Below are 20,443 nucleotides of genomic sequence, written 5' to 3' on the forward strand. Positions count from 1 at the left end.
CTGTAATCGCACCGTCTCGAAGGATAAATCTGTCTAATCACTTATACTGCATGAGGAATGGTGTAAAAAATAAATGAAAGCAATTCTTGATCTGCTGTTGATTTGTGAATTCTGCCTCCAAAAGATCGCAGTAAGGTTCGGCTCACGTTTATCCTGCGCTCTGTGACGCGCCCCCTGGGGTACTTGGTAGCTGGGCCGGTCGGTTCTATTTGGGGTAATCACGGTGGCAATAATCCGGTCCGTGGCCCAGGGCGGTCAATAAATAAAGAAAAGAGGGGAAATAAAGTTTTGGGGATAATGTTTCATGACGCCACCCGTGGTATGCGGCTATAGGTGGCCGCCGTTGCTGTTGAGATCCACTGGGGCTGTTGGTGAAGCAGCAGAGATGGTTCAGCTCTCCACGGGTAGAGCTAGACCCCAGGGCAGTTAAATAGAATTTTGGATGTTGGTGTTGTAGTGCAAGGCAGGGGACGCAGCAATTAAGTCTAGGACACAGCAGGTTGCAGTCTTCAAGTATTTACTCACAGTTTTTATGGTGTTCCAGATTACAACTGCCAGCTGGTTATAACAGCCCACTGAGTCCTGTGTCCTCCGGGGAAGTGATCCAGCCAACTCTCAGATAACTTGGGTGCACTTGATCGGGACCCCCTTCTTATGTACCTTCCCAGGTCGTCTCTCTGCACTGGCTCTCGCCCTCCCTCCCCTGCACCTCACACACAGTGTCCCGAGCCAGTGGCCCCGGGCCTTGGCGGGCGACGTCCTCTCGGTCCCCTTGGTCCTATATGGCCACCTTTTCAGCGAATGTGTGTGGCTTTTGGCTACGGCACATAGAGATACCACATCCTCCATTTTCCGAGCTTAGTCTTGTAGTCCTCCACTAGTCTGGGGCCGGTTCCCTACTTCACCCTGATCTCTTCACGGTCGGCGTGAACTCGGGCGCACGGGTGTACTCCGCACTTCCTGTGCCCCTAAGATCCTTTCTCTCTCTGGAGCCCTTCTCTCTGCTCCAGTCCTCTCTCCTCACTCTCCTACTGGGCCCCTCTGACTGGGTCCTCTCTCCGCCTGGACCCTACTCCTCAATGGTACTCACTTACTGGCTACTTCTAGATCTTTCTACCTGTCTTTTATATTCTCTGTCATGTGACCCACGTCACTAACTGTCACTATATGTGGTCCCTTCTACCTTCAGTCCTTCCTTTAGTGCTCCCCTAAACTACTTCCTCCACCCTCCTCCTCTACTTAGTTCCATCCTCCAGACAGGTACTGGGTCTGCCCTTTCCTGAAGGAGTTGTGTAGTGTTGGATGTGAGTGTGTGGGTCCCGGGTAGTACTCCCTCCTTACCTGAGAGTGAGGTACCACACCTCTGGCTGAGATGCAGTACCTTTGTAGCAACTGGACTCGCAGGGGTGCCACATCTGAGCTAAGCGTTTACACCAAGGTTTCCATGTAAAGCTCTGAAATACATTATTCAGATGGAACCTCAGGCAGAAGAAACCCTATGATGAGGCAGATGGAGACACCGTGGATGCCTTCTGGCCTATTATCCAGCAGTGTCCGTCTTTTTAAGTGTGCATATAAGTGCTGTCGGCCACAGTTTTGTGCACTCCTGAAGAAAAGGACACCATTGAACAGAGGCCAGAGGGAGTCCAAAGTAACTTTGTTGCCTCTTTATAGTGAATGGATCTCTCAGAGGTTTCATCTGAATCATGTCATTTGGAGATTTAGAAGGAAACCCCGATGTAAGTGCTAAGTGTAGATCACAGAATAAATGTGATCTAAAGTGCTATGTAAAATGTTTCCAATAAAAGCTTCAACTCAGTCCACAAAAAAATTCCCCACACAAGTCCATCATGTGTCAATGAAAATCCACATTACTGGTAGCACAAATGCTCTGAAAAAGCGGTATGGCTCCTCACCCCCCAAAATAAATATAGCGAATTTTGTGCTCCCAAATCCAAATGCACCCTTCCGTTTTGAGTCCCAGTGTGTGAGGGGAAGGGAAACCTAGCAGGGGCTTTCCCTGATGATGCCGTGTAAATGGTGAAACATGTAGGGGGGACTATATTTTAATAGTTTGCCCTGTTTTGCATATAAACTCTGGCACCCGGGATGCCATTTATTCAAGAATAGTAGCAATAATTGCTCAATATAAAGAGTGTAATTAGCAAACTAGGGGCAAAGCAACTTTTAATCGGTTTATTTCTACACCCTCATTTATACATACATAAAAATAAAAGTTAAGCTTTAGGTCCTGCTAGTGAGGGATCTTTAGTGGCACCACAAATTATACAGTCTATTTTCTCTTGTTACCTTTCTGAAAATGCAAAATTTACGGGATGCGTGTCTCCAGAAGCACCAGGTGGGCACAATGTTTGTGCACTACAATGTAAGGGCACTGCAATGTACTGGGCACTACAACATGCTGGACACTGCAATGAACAGACACTACAATAGCAGATTTGCAATATTCAATTAACAACATACACTGCTGCTTGTTTCTGGAATACACCTATGGAGTCAAAATCGTCACTACACTGTAGATATATTCACTATGGCATTTTATATTCCATTACTATGTTCAGTGTTACAAACAAAATAATGGAATTCATGACCAGACAGACCTGAGACATGACAGACACTATTTGCGCCAGATGGTCGGCAATGGCCTATAGTAGTGTCCATGAGGTTTTCTTAATGATGCCTGCCACTTTGATATAAAATTAGTGCAATTGTGAACCTAGTTTTAACTGTATTTCTTTTGTGAGTATATCATAGATATTGTATTTAGCTTTGCGCTTTTCACAATTCATAAAAATGTTAAGCAACTGTATTAGGTCTGTTTGAACTGAGACTGAAGATAGAAGTAGAGATGAGCAGATCAATCTGCGGCGGATCAAGTTTGAGTCAAACTATCTGAAATTCGCAGTTCCACACAAATTCTAACACTTTCATATTTGATTTGTGAGCATTGGGAAAAGAAAAAAGTTGCCTGGAACAATATCCACTTTTATGAAGTATCAGAGAGGGGGTAAATTACATTTTGAGCTGCCACGTGGGCTTCCAGTTAATGCCCTGCAGCTATAACATCATATATGACAGTTCATTGAGTGGATTGTTATACCTTGCGCAGTGGAGGTCAGTACCTGGGTCATCAAAGATCAACGATTACCAGTGGACCACAGTTGGACAGGCAGTTTGTCTATCTCTTCCTCTCACCCTCTCTCTCTCCTTCTCTATCTGTCTCTCACTCTTTCTCCAGCTGTGGTTCTTTCCCTCTCTTTTTCACTCTCTCTCTGAGAAGCCCGCAAACTCAAATTTCAAATCATCTGCTCATCTTTAGATAGAAGCACAAGAACTCATCATTAGAAATGTCTGAAGAATAAGCTATTTCACATATAGTTATAAGCATCCATAAAAAAAATTTGGTATTAACAAACTGTAGTAGAAAAAGTGCATAGAAAAGATCTGGACTTATGTTCTTTTAGGGCAAGGTACTAAAATACGAAAATTAATTCCTATCTTTGCTCATACAGTACTTTAATCAAATTAGGTCTTTGACCGTACAGATCCAATATTTATCTTAGCTCAGACTTCCTCCTCAAAGCTCACCAAAAAAATATTTCTTGTCTTTGAGTTATATTTCTGTCTTTGAAAATATCTACTTTATATGTTTATTTTTAAGAATAAAATAGTGAGTGAGTAATTGAGGTCTATTTATGGCACTAACCTCTGCACCTTTTTTGGAATAATTATGATGTTGTACTCTATGTGTCATTGCTGTGTCCTCTCTTAATCTGATTTACTGCTCATTTAGATTTGCATATTTTGTTATAAATGCCTTACTTACAAATCATTCTTTTAAGCACAACTGTCCTATCACATATTATAACTTCAGTCATGCAATAATGTACAAGTGTGCATCCAAGCAGTGATTCAAAACATACATATTAAACCAAATATGATCAATTCATTTATAGTAGGGTTTCTTAATCCACCAAGTGTGTACCAGCATTTTATGATTTTAGCCTTCACTTTAAAGGTGATGATCCACAACAACTTTTCAAATTTTTTGGACTTAACTATGAGATAGGTCAAGTGATGAGTGGTTCTTTTGAAATTCAAATTCACCAACTTCGCCAAATTTTTCTAAAAAATGTGATTAGCAGAGAATACATTTGCGCAAATCTAAATACTAGAACACTACTAATTGCTCAGAAAATACCGACCATGACCATAAGAGAGAGGAGAGAGAACCCTGCTGATCTAAGGAGCTTACACTCTACTCTACATGAGAGAAAAAGAAGACCCTACTGATCAAAAGAGTGTACACTACAGGAGAGAGAGGTTTACCCAGTAACTCTGGAGATGGAAAATGACTCTGCCGTACAAACTGTGCTCCACTGGGAACCACTGGTCTGTGATGGCCCAGGTATTGACCACCACTGTACAAGATATAATAATCTGAAAGAAGTCATATCTGCAAGGCATTATTAGGAGGCCCATGTGGTAGTTCAAAATTACATTAACCTGATCTCTGATGCTTCAGCAATGTGGAAAAAGGTTTCCATCCTTTTTTCTCTGAAAGCCACAAAATTGAATCTTAAAATATTCAAATTTGAGTAAAACTGCAAATTTCAGGAAATTCGAATCAAATTGATCCTCTGCCGATTGATCCGCTCATATCTAGATACTGTAGGTCATAAAATTAAGTTACCTCGGAATCTACTGTGACTCTCTCTACTACAGAGAATCATAAACCCAAATCTTCTTATAGGGACACAGAGCAAATAGATAATTCAAAGTATCAAATTAATCAATTCTTGCTTTCTTGTAGTGCACTACCTTTGATGAAGCATCGAGGTTAAGGCCATAAAAGGAAAGATCTGCTTTGTATTTTTACCAGAGGATTAATTCTGAGCTCTGTGGATTTAATGCATCCTTTCCCACTTTCCTGACACAAAAAAATCACGTTAAGGTTTTTATTCACTCACTTACAGTTGAGTCCTTCAGTGTGATTATATGAATTCTTTATACTTGATGAACCTTTAGATATTAAAGCATTCACTGCTGATTCATTTGTTTGTTTGTATTACTTCAATACATTCAGATGATTAAATGATGCTATGATATGTCCAGAAAGTAAAATCATGCTTTCTCAGATATTATTTTATATGTTTGGTTCAGGTAAGAAATAGAAGAATAGGCATCGTTCAACTAGACCTGTATGCTTAGCTGTGCTGCAATGGAGCACAACTTTTTTGTAAACAAAATGAGAAATGTTTCCACTACCTCAATAAAACCATAATTTGTAGGAAATTGATATGTGCTGAATTCATAGATTCAGGGATTTGGCATCTTACAACAGCATAATAATAGATTAATACTTTGATAAATAATATTGACTGGATAAAAGCTGGATTTCAGTACTTATTGATATTCAGTTCGTGCTACATCCTTTACACTCCGAAGCCGGGTTTGGTGTGGTGGATTCCAGCTTCCTCATGCCCATAGTCGGTGGACGGTGGCGGGAGGAGTGAGGTCACCATGTCTTTTGCACTGACAAACCAGGGAACACAGCAGCAAGCGCAGAAGAACTATGGCATCACCTCCCCAATCAGTTTAGCGGCTCCGAAGGAAACTGATTGCACCCTAACCAGAAACTCATAGAAACATTGAAATATTTTGGTGTGTTTGAAGAAGAGGACGAATTGCAGAGGAGAATTTTAATTTTGGGGAAACTAAACAATTTGGTTAAGGAATGGATTTGTGAGATCAGTGAAATCAAGAATTTACTGCAGTCTATAACTGAGCATGTCGGAGGCAAGATATTTACTTTTGAGTCACACAAATTGGGCGTCCATACAAAAGATGCTGATATTGATGCCTTGTGTGTGGCACCCAGACATGTCGACAGAAGCAAATTTTTTTATTCCTTTTATGACAAGTTGAAGCTGCAAGATGAAGTTAAGGACCTTTGTGCTGTGGAAGAAGCTTTTGTACCTGTGATCAAGCTTTGCTTTGATGGGATAGAGATTGATATTTTATTTGCCAGACTTGCTCTTCAGACAATTCCTGAGGACGAGATTATAGCCTGCTGAAGAATTTAGACATAAGGTCTATACCTTAATGGTTGCAGAGTAACCAATGAAATCCTCCATCTAGTACCGAACATTGATAACTTCAGGTTAACTTTGAGAGCAATCAAACTGTGGGCCAAGCGCCATAACATTTATTCCAACATCCTAGGATTTCTTGGTGGGGTCTACTGGGCTATGTTAGTGGCAAAAACATGCCAGTTGTATCCAAATGCAATAGCATCCACAATTGTCCATACGTTTATCCTTTACACAACAGTGTATAACAGATCAAAAAAGTTACATACAATACTTTATACTGTATCTATATTTAAAAAAAAAACAGAAAGAGGACAGCGCCACTTGCGATATGTTTTGACAAATTAGTATACAACGCAGAGTACCCAACAAAGGGCTGCTCACCGTTAAATTGTTGTTAGACATGTATCTCACAGTCACCCCATTAATGGGTAAAGGAAAAAGTAGCGACTGCTGAAGACTGGCATCTCCTGATGTGTTTTCCTTTCTCCAAAGCAGTTCCGGACTGTTCACCAAACAATAATAGATACATATATAGCAGATAAAAGATGCGATACTTGGTGCTGTCACTCCAGCAGAATGTAGTATCGGTTCAAAGACAAGGTAAAAGATGCTATTTTATTTATACAGTGTCTTAAAAGTTTCAGGGATTTTCTCCCCTATATCAGACTAAAAACAAATAAAAACTAGACATCTACAGAAGTGTGTACATCCTTAGTATATTTGCACAAAAATGTCAAGAAAAACAAAAAGTAGGGGTGGGGGTGGTGCAACATGAAGGTGGGATCTTCATTTAATTAACATCTTAATAAATACATAAAATACCAATTTATTCCAAAAAAATGAGTTAAAAATTAGTTATAATACATAATAAGAATATATCCAAATCGTATAGATAAAATGTATCTAATAATTTCAGAAAAAATACTAGATTGTCAAAATAAATATTGCATATAGTCAGCATATACATGAAATTTGATGTCTAATGTTTGAACTCATGCTGCTGTCTGTAGCATATAATTAGGACATAAGAACGCCCGCTATGTAGGCCGAATGTCACCAAAGAATGAAATCTAAGGGCATACAGATAGGAGATCAGAAAAAGCCTGTAGAGCTCACCAATCATTTCTTATCCTGGAGTTAGTACAAGGCATAACATAGGAAGAGAGTGTCAAATGTAGAGATCACAATGTGAGGGTCCTCTCCCCTCTGTGCCAGTCTGTCACTGCCATTTTGTTCTTTGTAATTTGTATTTTGCATATAATCACTTTTCACAATGGAATCAATGGCACTCTAAAAATAAATAATAACATTAGTGATAACATATTTAATTGTCCATACAATATACTGTAAAAACAGCTGTAAATCACAAGGTAAAACATGCAGGCAATTAGGGATTACACTTTTCCATGGAAGGTAAACACAAATACATAGGATGCATATATATATGAAAAGAAGGAGAAAATATGAGTATCATGACATAAAAATTTAATTTTTAATAAATGATCTTAAAATTCATGATTCAATAAATCCAATAAATACAATACATATAATTAACATGGTGTGCAATAGATCGAAACACCATGACACCGTGCGGTGCAAAAAGAGCCCAATATTATATTCCAAAAAGCATGAGATGGTAGTGAGGGAGATAGGTAATCACATAAATGGTATCATCATAGACATATGACATTCAAGGTTCCCATGTGAACCAAAGAGAATGTCAAATTCAAAAATACATATGTTCTTAAACTCACCAAATCGCTAAGCTCCACAGCAGACGCAGGGTGTCACAGAGGCGTGCTGTCACATCCGCATACCCATCTGTGACACTCTGCGTCTGCTTTGGAGCTTAGCGATTTGGTGAGTTTAAGGACATATGTATTTTTGAATTTGACATTCTCACTACCATCTCATGCTTTCGTGTCATGGTGTTAGGATCTATTGCACACCATGTTAATTATATGTATTGTATTTATTGAACCATGTATTTTAAGATCATTTAATAAAAATGTAATTTTTATTCCATGATACTCATATTTTCTCTTTCTTTTCATACCTTTTTGAGTAGGCAATTGTTGTGTGTTTGGCTGGTTGTTGTTGGTCTTTGACTGACCTCCCTGGCTGACTATGAAATGATTTGGGCCGCTCTTTGTTTACATAGGATATATTTATTTACATATATACATATATATATATATATATATATATATATATATATATATATACACATGGTCAAAATTGTTGGTACCCCTCGTTTAAGGAAAGAAAAACCCACAATGGTTACAGAAATAACTTGAATCTGACAAAAGTAATAATAAATTAAAAATCTATGAAAATGAACAAATGAAAGTCAGACATTGCTTTTCAACCCTGCTTCCACAGAATAAAAAAAAAATTAAACTCATGAAATAGGCCTGGGCAGAAATTATGGTACTCTTAACTTAATATTTTGTTGAACAATCTTTTGAGGCAATCACTGCAATCAAACGACTCATGCAACTGTCAATGAGACTTCTGCACCTCTCAACAGGTATTTTGGCCCACTCCTCATGAGCAAACTGCTCCAGTTGTCTCATGTTTGAAGGTTGCCTTTTCCAGACAGCATGTTTTCCAGTCCAATGTTTTCCTCTTAGCCAATCTTGGGTGTTTTTAGCCGTGTGTTTTTGGTCATTATCCTGTTGAAAGACCCATGACCTGCGACTGAGACCAAGCTTTCTGACACTGGGCAGCACATTTCTCTCTAGAATCCCTTGATAGTCTTGAGATTTCATTGTACCCTGCACAGATTCAAGACACCCTGTGCCAGATGCAGCAAAGCGGGCCCAGAACATAACAGAGCCTCCTCCATGTTTCACAGTAGGGACAGTGTTCTTTTCTTGATATGCTTCATTTTTCCATATGTGAACATAGAGCTGATGTGCCTTGCCAAAAACTTCCATTTTTATCTCATCTGTTCATAGGACATTCTCCCAGAAGCTTTGTGGCTTATCAACATGTAGTTTGGTAAATTCTAGTCTGGCTTTTTTATGATTTTTTTTCAACAATGGTGTTCTCCTTGGTCGTCTCCCATGAAATCCACTTTGAATCAAACAACGACGTATGGTGGGTTCTGACACTGATGTTCCTTGAGCTTGAAGTTCACCTTTAATCTCTTTAGAAGTTTTCCTGGGCTCTTTTATTACCATTCGTATTACCCGTCTCTTTGATTTGTCATCAATTTTCCTCCTGCGGCCACATCCAGGGAGGTTGGCTACAGTCCCATGGATCTTAAATTTATGAATAATATGTGCAACTGTAGTCACAGGAACATCAAGCTGCTTGGAGATGGTCTTATAACCTTTACCTTTAACATGCTTGTCTATACTTTTCTTTCTAATCTCCTGAGACAACTCTTTCCTTTGCTTCCTCTGGTCCATGTTAAGTGTGGTACACACCATGTCATCAAACAGCACAGTGAGTATCTGTAGCCCTTGTAATGCAGCGACTTGCTGGCATTACGGTAATGGTCCAGGTTGTGTTTTTCCTGACCATATACCTTCCCCCTCAGGTGACTGGTCACATGACTGTGACATAGCACAGGTCCTGCACGCACAGAATATCTGTCTGATCACATGACTGTGACATCTGCAAGGTCCTGTCAGTATGTGTGTGCGTGTGCACGGGATGCATATATAAACCCTGCTTGATGGGAGACAGGTGTGTTCATTGTGAGGCGTGAGGCCTGTGCTCCGTGTGTGTGGGACACCGTTTGTGAGAGGCCTAGTGAGGCCGAGTGAAGCCTGGCAGCCTGAAAGGCAAAGACTGGATCCTGTGTGGATGCTAGTGGCCTTGGAAGGCAGAGGCTTGAGGAAGAGTCCTGAAAGGCAGAGCCTGGATCCTGTGTGGATGTCAGTGGCCTTTGAGGGAACGACGGCTGGAGACCCCTACCTGGGAAGCCGCAAAGCCACAGTGGTGGCGGATTAAATGGACTGCAGCAACTAAACCCGGCAAAGGTAATACCCTGTGTTATATGGACACTTATATAGACATTGCTATAGTGTTACCTTGCTGAAGGCTGTAACTTGGGCCAATTGGGCCTGTCTGCTACTTGAGAGACTCCCGGATGTGAAGTGTGTAAACATGCCGGTGATATACTAAGAAGGACTGTGTGATATGCGGTTTATGATAAGATAATAAACTGCTGTATTGAGAAAATACCGGAAGGACATTGCACGTGTGCCTAATTTACTCGGTGCAGCGAGTATCCCCCATTATGATGACTAGTGCTGCCTTACACCCTATATACAGGCCCACTGACTGATTACAAGATTGTAGACACCTGTGATGCTAATTAGTGGACACAACTTGATTTAACATGTCTCTTTTGTCACATTATTTTCAGGGGTACCTTCATTTCTGCCAAGGCCTATTTCATGAGCTTAATTTTTTAAAAATTTCTGTGGAAGCAGGGTTGAAAAGGAATGTATGACTTTCATTTGTTCATTTTCATAGATTTTTAATTTATTATTACTTTTGTCAGATTCAAGTTATTTCTGTGACCACTGTGGGTTTTTCTTTCATTAAACAAGGGGTACCAACAATTTTGATCATGTGTGTGTGTGTGTATATATATATATATATATATATGTATATATATATATATATATATATACTGTATATATATCAATATATTGGGCGAAATAAGTATTGAACTTGTCACCAATTGTCTAAGTAAATATATTTCTAAAGGTGCTATTGAGATGAGATTCTCACCAGATGTTGGTAACAACTAGTGTTGAGCGATACCTTCCGATATCAGGAAATATCGGATCGGATTGGATCGGGCCGATACCCAAAAAGTATCGGATATCGCCGATTCCGATACCGGAAACCAATGCAAGTCAATGGGACACAAATATCGGAATGAAAATAAGCCCTTTCTTTCCTTGTAGGTTAATTCTACATGAAGGAAAACAACTAACAATAATGTAGAATGTATTGGGGGAGGTGGTTGCCCAAATCGATGGGAACAGTGCTCACAGTGAAACATGAAAAGCCGGCAATTCATCAGCGGCATATACCGGTACCCGACAATTTAGAACAGAAAGAATAGAGCTTCACACATAGATTAGATAGATAGAAACATGTCAGTCACATATATAAGAAGTACAGTGACAGTGTTGCTTACTGTACTTGTCATTTAGTGTAAAGGATTTAAAAAAATAATAGTGTTTTCATGCACCGTCTCTTTAAAAAAGCCGGCCGGCAATTCAGCAGCGGTACCCGACAATTTAGAACAGAAAGATAGAGCATCACACATAGATTAGATAGATAGAAACATGTCAGTCACATATATAAGAAGTACAGTGACAGTGTTGGTTACTGTACTTGTCATTTAGTGTTAAAATAAAGGATTTATTAAAAAAAAAATTGACGTGAGGTTCCCCGTAATTTTAGTCTCTAGCGGAGGTTAAGCAGACGGCTGGGGCAGATGTTTGAAGCCTGGGAAGGGGGTAATACCCACGGAGCTTCCCAGGCTACTAATATCAGCCCCCAGCTGAATACCTAGCCTTTACTAGCTATTAAAATGGGGGACCCCAAAAAAAATGACGTGGGGTCCCCCCTATTTTAATAGCTAGCAAAGGCTAGGCAGACAGCTGGGGGCTGATATTAATAGCCCAGGAAGGGTGCCATGAATATTGGCCCCCTCCCAGGCTAGAAACACCAGCCGTCAGCCGCCCCAGAAATGGCGCATCCATAGGATGCGCCAATTCTGGCACTTAGCCTCGCTTTTCCCACTGCCCTGTAGCGGTGGCAGTGGTGTAATAGGGCTGGGGTTGATGTCAGCTTATAATGCCAGCTGACATCAAGCCCAGGTTAGTAATTAAGCCGTCTATAAGACACTCCCATTACTAACCCCATAGTCAAAGTTAAAAAAAACACAAACACCCAGAATAAAGTCCTTTAATTGAAATAAACACACAATTCTTTATTGTTCTAAATTAAACCATACTTACCATCACGCCCATTCCAGCTGAAGCCAACGATCTCCTGCAATAAAAGAAAAATAATAAAGCAACATCATCCTTACCTTTCGATGGTTCCCAGGACAGCTCCAGCTCTGCTACATCGAGATGACAGGCTGGACCGCAGCAGAAAGCTGCCATCCAGCCTGTCATCCGGCAGACACTGAGAAGCGCAGGCATGCTTGCGCTCCTCAGTGTCTGGCTGTGACGGCATCCAGCCTTGTGCTCCTCAGTGTCAGGCTGTGACGGCATCCAGATGAGCCGAGTCTCTCACACTCACCGCATGCGCAGGAGAATTCTCCCACGCTGTCAGTGACGTGCATGAGGAGAGCTGAGTTCATTGTCGGCTCATCTGGATGCCATCACAGCCTGACACTGAGGAGCGCAAGCATGCCTGCGCTTCTCAGTGTCTGCGGGATGACAGGCTGGATGGCAGCTTTCTGCTGCCATCCAGCCTGTCATGTGAATGTAGCAGAGCTGGAGCCGTCCTGGGAACCATGGAAAGGTAAGGATGATGTTGCTTTATTATTTTACTTTTATTGCAGGAGATCGTTGGTTTCAGCTGGAATGGGCGTGATGGTAAGTATGGTTTAATTTAGAACAATAAAGAATTGTGTGTTTATTTCAATTAAAGGACTTTATTCTGGGTGTTTGTGTTTTTTTTAACTTTGAATATGGGGTTAGTAATGGGGGTGTCTTATAGACGCCTCTCCATTACTAACCTGGGCTTAATGTCAGCTGGCATTATAAGCTGACATCAACCCCAGCCCTATTACACCACTGCCACCGCTACAGGGCAGTGGGAAGAGCGAGGCTAAGTGCCAGAATTGGCGCATCCTATAGATGCGCCATTTCTGGGGCGGCTGACGGCTGGTGTTTCTAGCCTGGGAGGGGGCCAATATTCATGGCACCCTTCCTGGGCTATTAATATCAGCCCCCAGCTGTCTGCCTAGCCTTTGCTAGCTATTGAAATAGGGGGGACCCCACGTCATTTTCATTTTTTTGGGGGTCCCCCATTTTAATAGCTAGTAAAAGCTAGGTATTCAGCTGGGGGCTGATATTAGTAGCCTGGGAAGCTCCGTGGGTATTTCCCCCTTCCCAGGCTTCAAACATCTGCCCCAGCTGTTAGCTTAACCTCCGCTAGAGACTAAAATTACGGGGAACCCCACGCCAATTTTTTTTTTAATAAATCCTTTATTTTAACACTAAATAACAAGTACAGTAACCAATACTGTCACTGTACTTATTATATATGTGACTGACATGTTTCTATCTATCTAATCTATGTGTGATGCTCTATCTTTCTGTTCTAAATTGTCAGGTACCGCTGCTGAATTGCCGGCCGGCTTTTTTAAAGAGACGGTGCATGAAAACACTATTATTTTTTTAAATAAATCCTTTAACACTAAATGACAAATACAGTAACCAACACTGTCACTGTACTTCTTATATATGTGACTGACATGTTTCTATCTCTCTAATCTATGTGTGAAGCTCTATTCTTTCTATTCTAAATTGTCGGGTACCGGTATATGCCGCTGATGAATTGCCGGCTTTTCATGTTTCACTGTGAGCACTGTTCCCATCGATTTGGGCAACCACTGTAATGCCACAACCACCATGGCTGTGGCATTAACGTCTTAAAAAAATATTAATTCCTGCTATTCCATTTAATTGTAATGCAAGGGAGATAACGTAATGTCAGCGCTTGAGCAGGAGAATTCTCCCACGCTGGGATGGCATTCTGATGACAGGCTGGATCGCAGCTGAGCGCTGCCATCCTGCTTGTCATCCTTCAGAGACACTGCAGAGCACAGACATTATGTGAACTTCCGATTCCGGTATTCGATATTGTAAAAGTATCGGATCTCAGTATCGGAACTCAGTATCGGAACTCCGATACAGCGAATATCGGTCGATACCCGATATTTCAGTATCGGAATGCTCAACACTAGTAACAACCCATCCAATTCACACAAGCTAAGAAATCAAACTATACATGTCCATAAATTAAGTTACTTATAATAATGAGAAATGAGAAAAGGAATAAGTATTGAACACGCTTACTGAAATGTAATTAACAATTCGTACAAAAGCCTTAGTTGGTCATGACAGCTTCAAGAAACCTCCTGTAGGTAGAAACGCATGCATTGCTCAGGCGTGATTTTGGCCCATTCTTCCACACAAACAATATTCAAATCCTGAAGGTTCCATGGGCTCCTTCTATGAACTCTGAGCTTTAGCTCCTTTCATAAGTTTTCGATTGGATTCAAGTTAGGTGATTGGCTGGGCCATTCTAGCACTTTTTTTTATTTCTCTGAAACCAATTGAGAGTTTCCATGGCTGTGTGTTTTTGATCATTATCTTGCTGAAATGTCCTTCCTTGTTTCATCTTCATCATCCTGAAAGATGGCAGCAGATTATTATCAAGAATGTCTTGGTACATTTGTCCATTCATCCGTCCTTCAATTGTATGAAGCTTGTCAGTGCTGTATGCTGAAAAACAGCCCCACACCATGATGTTACCACCTCCAAACTTCACTCTTGGCATGGTGTTTTTGCGGTGATATGCAGTGCCTTTAGGCCTCCAAACATAGTGTGTATTATGGCATCCAAAGTGTTCAATTTTGGTCTCATATGACCAGACTATATTCTCACAGTATTTCACAGGCTTTTCTAAATGTTGTTGAGCAAACTTTAAACGCATTTGAACATGCTTTTTGTTCAGCAGTGGAGTTTTACATAATGAGCCTGCATACAGGCCATGAAGGTTGAGGGTATTACTTATAGTTTTCTTTGAAACAATTGTACCTGGTGACTCCAGTTCTTTCTGTAGCTCACCACAGGTGGTCTCTGGCTCTTGGACGACTCTTCTGATAATTATTTTCACTCCTTTATCTGAAATCTTGTGGGGAGCACCTGGTCAGTGCTGGTTTATAGTGATATGATGTTCTTTCCACTTTCAGATTATGGCCCCAACAGTGCTCACTGGAACCTTTAGTAGTTTAGAAATTCTTCTGTAACCAATGCCATCAGTATGTTTTGCTGCAATAAGCTTGTGAAGGTTTTAAGACAGCTCACTGGTTTTACCCATCATGAGATATTTTTTCTGAGGCACCTTGGTAATAAAACACCTCTTTTTAGGCCATCAGTTGAACCAGCTGATATTATTTTTCACTAAGTGGAAGGATTGCTTTCTAATTACTGATAGATTTCATTTTCCAAGTCATGATTATGGTTTGTGTATACCCTTATGTCTCATGGTCTTGGATTTTGTGAATAGGTCACAACTAGTGTTGAGCCACCCCCGTAGTGTTCGAGTTCGGTTCGGTTCGTCGAACACCCGTGTGTTCGCCGAACTGTTCGTCGAACTGTTCGTCGAACACCTTCGAACACCGTTAAAACCAATGGCAGGCAAACAAAAACACATAGAAACACATAGAAAACACATTCAAAGGTGTCCAAAAGCTGACAAACTGCTCAGAAGACACAACTAACACATGGAAAAGTGACAAGTACATATAGTCATGCGAAAAGAAAAGAGGTGGAGGAGTAAAAGGAGGGGGAGACACAGATATAGGCATGTCATGCCCTTCTAAAATCCAAAAAGTGAGAAGCCGAGACGGCCAGTCCGCTCCTGCCCGTGCCACCTCCGTGTCGCCGGGTTTGTGCCAGAGCCGCGGTGAACCCTGACGGCCAGCCCCCCTCTCCCAATACTGGTGCCTGTCCGCTGGTGGGTCGAGAGAGCCCCCCTGTGGTGGAGGCAGCTCTAAGCTTTTTAATTTAAATTGTCCCTCTAATTTGAATGAATACACTTTAAATCCATTTACAAGGATCTATTGGAGGGCAAGTCTCATGCCAGCAGCCGCGTAATTCCAGCTCCAGTAGCGTCCACTAAAGCTGCTGCAGTTAAAAAGATTTTATAAGGATCGAGCTCGGCTGTCCACCGCAAGGCATCCTAGTGCCAGTCCCAGCCCCTATGCCTTGGGGTGCCTCCTGATGCTCTTCACTAAGTATCCCGTGGTCCCGAAGCATTTCATTTGAAAAAATTAAGTGTCCAAACTACAGGTGGTGTAGCTTGCTTAACAGCCGGGATAATCCGCTGACTAGCAGACACTGCTACTAGGCACAAAGTATTTCCTGGGCTAGATGCAGTTAAAAATTTGTAAGTAGATACTCTCGTTGGATGCTGAGAAAGCATTCCATAGAGTCTCCTGGCACGCCATATATGATTCTCTTAAAAAGCTTGGGGTAGGGGTCTAGGGGACCCTTTTATAGCCAAAATCACGGCCCTGTATCACAATACGTCACCTAGGCTGAAGATAAATGGAACTGTAGCACCGAGGGCTCGGTTGCTACAGACGTATTGCACCTCACCCAGAGGTGTGATATCTCACTCTCAGATAAGGATGGAGTGTGGATCAGGACCCGACACCTGCATGCATTACACCACATTGCCGTGGGGCAGGGCGACCAATATGCCCCTGAGATGGGCACGACAGTCCCTGTCCCTGGCTGGAGTGGGGGGAGGGAACACTGAGGAAGGGGAACCCTGCAGTGCAGGAGCAGGGAGGAAGCAGTTCCTGGGTGCATTGAGAAGGGAGTATAAAAGGTGGGCACCATCTTAGTTCAGTGCAGAGAAGTCTGAGCAGAAGTGGCAGGGAGCAGGGGCTCTGCATGAGCTCTGCTCCGGAGGCGGGCCTAGTAACAGAGGCCCAGGCCTGCAAGAGGGAGAAGGAAGGAAGAGGAGCGGAGAAGGCTCCAGGAACGAGGAATGAAGGGATCCCAGGGGTGCGGACGGGCGAGTCGCCACCGCACGCCCGAATCCACCTGCGTGGAGGGGTCAGGCCAAAGGGGGAGACCGGTCCCCGAACTAGTGGAGGCAGGAAACGACCCTCAGCTAGAAACCGGAGGCTCTGACATTTTATGTGGCGCAGCCCCTTGCTCCACCCGCTAGGAAGGCACCACATAGGGTCAGGGAAACTGGCGCCAAGTTTACCAAGAGGAGGCCCGAGGCAGCCGGACAGAAGTGTTGGTAAGAAAGGCCAGACAAAGGACACACAAAGGGGGTCCTGTGAAGCTCTCCAAAGTTATCTGGGAGTTGTCTGAGCCCCTCACCTGGTGAGCACAGTACGACGTGGGCAGCCGTTACCTGCAGACGTGGTCTGGATAATAAGAACTGTGAGTAAAGGCCCTGAACTGCATCACTGACTCCGTGTCGTTACTGCTGCTGCCCTGCACCATCACCCCCATCCTCCGCATACACTGCCCTGAGGCTATACTCCTCCCGTGGGGAGTTATGCTACGCTCTGCTGCACCCACAACACCAGCCTTAGCGGTCTGCCCTGTAGCGGCGGTTCACTCTGACCGCAATCCACGGGTGGCGTAGTCGGACATTTAAACATCAAAACCACATAAATAGTTCCGCCACTGGTTTGACCGCCCTGAGCCACGGAACCGGATCGCCGCCACGAAGACTACAACCACCAGCATCCACCAAAAAGGGTCCGGCTCCGGGTGTCCCAAGGCCCAGGGGGTGCGTCAGAACATTTTCATCACCTTTCACAATCACCAATGGGACAAGGCAGGGATGTCCTCTGTCCCCTCTCTTATACATCCTAGTGACGGAGCACCTGCTCTCATCAATTCGCCATAACCGCAATATTAGGTGGATTGAGGTGGGAGGCACCGAGTACAAGTGCTCTCTATTTGCTGATGATGTCCTAGTATATATCACTCAATCACATATATCCATCCCTGCTGTTATGGCTGAAATAGATCACTTTGTTACATGGTAAAATTTTAAAATCAATGCAGCGAAGTCTGAGGCCCTCGATGTCTCCCTCCCCAAATCCATATAGGATTCCATCCAGTCCAACTTTCCCTTTGCCTGGCCCTCACAGGGTATCAAATACTTAGGAATTCCTATTCATAGAGACCTCTCCCATCTATGTTATCTTAATTTTGGGCCCTTTATTGAACAATTCCATACAGACCACGGTTGGCAAGTTAGAACTGTAAGATTCACTACGTGAACCACTGGTGTTTTGTGGAAAAGCACATGTACACCGCGTTCCAAATTATTATGCAAAAAGTGTTTAGGAGTGATAAGGGAAGAATTTGTTTGTTTGTCAGTTAAACTCATTGATGGTGATGTGTGTCAGGGCTCTTTATATCACTGTAAGCAATTGCAGACACCTGTGCTAATTAGTTTGGCAGGTGTGTCCAATGAAAGGCAAGACTACTTAAAAAGGCTCTCTCACATTATTAAGCAGCCTACATTTTCTGCCAAAATGGGAAAGAAAAAGGATGTGTCGGCTGCTGAGAAGCAACAAATTGTGGAGTGTTTAGGTCAAGGCATGACTACAATCAACATTGTGCGATGATCAGGATGAAGTGTCTTGGCAATCAAGAAGTATGTAGCTGATTCACAGTACACACGTGTGCGTGCTGATAAGGGCAAATTGAGGACTCTTTCCTACAGGCAATTACGTCAGGTTGAAACAGCAGCGGCAAAAAAGCCTTGTCATAGCAGCAGACAAGTTTTTGAAGCTGCTTGTGCCTCCAACGTCCCCCGAACAACAAGATGCAGGGTCCTTCAGAGGTTTGCAGCTGTGCATATGCCATCCTGTCGACCTCCTCTATCCACTTCACACAAGCAGAAACGGCTCCAGTGGGCCAAACATTACATGAAGACTGATTTCAAAACTGTTTTGTTCACGGATGAGTGCCGTGCAGCGCTCGATGGTCCAGATGAATGGAGTGGAGGATGGCTGGTTGATGGACACCCCACGCAAACACGGCTACAGCGCCAACAAGGAGGAGGTGGAGTAATGTTTTGGGCTGGAATCATGGGGAGAGAGATTGTCGGCCCCTTTAGGATCCCTGAAGGCGCTAAAGATGAACTCCATAATGTATGTGGATTTTCTCAAACAGCACTTCCTGCCATGGTTCAAGAAGAAGAACCGTGTATTTCACAGCAAGATCATTTTTCTGCATGATAATGCACCATCTCATGCTGCACATAAAACATCTGCATCTCTGGCTGATATGGACATAAAAGGGGACAAACTTATGGTGTGACCCCCATGCTCCCCTGACCTCTACCCCATTCAGAACCTTTGGAGCATCATTAAAAGGAGTGTCTATGATGGCGGGAGGCAGTTCACATCTAAGCAACAGCTCTGGGAGGGTATTCTGTCCTCATGCAAAACAATTGAAGCAGAAACCATCCAAAACCTGACAAATTCAATGGACGAGAGAGTTCAGAAGCTCCTTTCGAACAAGGGGTCCTATGTGAAAATGTAACATCACCTAGAATAAAGTTTTGAGTTGAAAACTGTTTGATTTCAGTTTCTAACAACCTGCTAATGCTTATAATTTCAAAAATGACCATTTTTTTGGTCTTTATTAAAATGAAAAGGTTGATCGAAAAGTTTGGGGGATATAAGAGTGTGGCAACCCAGTAGTCATGATTACTTCGAATTCTGACAATATGAGGGTCATGCTGCAGGTAGTGCAGCAAGAAGGCACTTATGTGTCTTGCGCATCTCGGAGCCCCAAAATTATTTTCCGGGCTAGATGCAGCTAAAAATTATTTTTAATTTTAAATCTGGTGAAGCTTATTATAGATGGCCTAATAGGATCAGTGCTGCACACTGCTACAAAGCCCAAATTATTTTCCAGTCAAGATACAGATAAACATGATTAGTAATTTGAAAGCTTAAAACGGTTGGTAGGGTGATTTTAACCAATCATCAAGCTTTTACTCTCCCCAGGATGACACAGGGGTAGAAAAGTCATTTCGGATCCATGATTTGTTCATCTTTATGAACGTGAGTCTGTCTACATTATCAGTGGAGAGCCGCGTGCGCTTATCTGTCAGCACACCACCAGCAGCGCTGAACACACGTTCAGACAGAACGCTGGCTTCGGGGCATGACAAGATCTCCAAGGCGTAAGTGGCTAGCTCCGGCCATTTATCCAGATTGGAAGCCCAAAAAGAGCAAGGGTCCAGTGACACAGTCGTGGCTTCAATGTTTACTTGGAGATACTCCTGTACCATCGTCTCTAGGCGTTGACTATGTGTCAGACTTCTTGTCTCCTGTGGCCTTGCAAAGGATGGGCTAAAAAAGTGGTGAAATGATTCTGCAAAATTGATGTTACCAGCAGATACTGTGGTTCTGTTACGGTTTGAGTGCTGAACACTTGACGGTCCCACGGTTGGCAAGTTGGAACTGTGAGATTCACTACGTGCACCACTGGTTTTTTGTGGAAAAGCACATGTAAGATTCTGCAACAGTCTCTGCTGATACTCCTGCA

General features: G+C 42.6%; 1 protein-coding gene and 1 pseudogene across 3 annotated transcripts in view; both read left to right on the forward strand.

Annotated features, from left to right (window-relative positions):
* RBMS3 (RNA binding motif single stranded interacting protein 3) overlaps positions 1-20,443 on the forward strand; it is a 1,113,194-nt gene that overhangs the window by 559,374 nt on the left and 533,377 nt on the right. The window lies entirely within an intron of this gene.
* LOC141264116 (poly(A) polymerase type 3-like) lies at positions 5,533-6,461 on the forward strand (annotated as a pseudogene).

Source organism: Phyllobates terribilis, unplaced genomic scaffold, assembly GCF_046119375.1.
Source record: "Phyllobates terribilis strain yellow unplaced genomic scaffold, ASM4611937v1 Scaffold_4__5_contigs__length_816908805, whole genome shotgun sequence".
In the NCBI taxonomy this organism is placed as follows: domain Eukaryota; kingdom Metazoa; phylum Chordata; class Amphibia; order Anura; family Dendrobatidae; genus Phyllobates; species Phyllobates terribilis.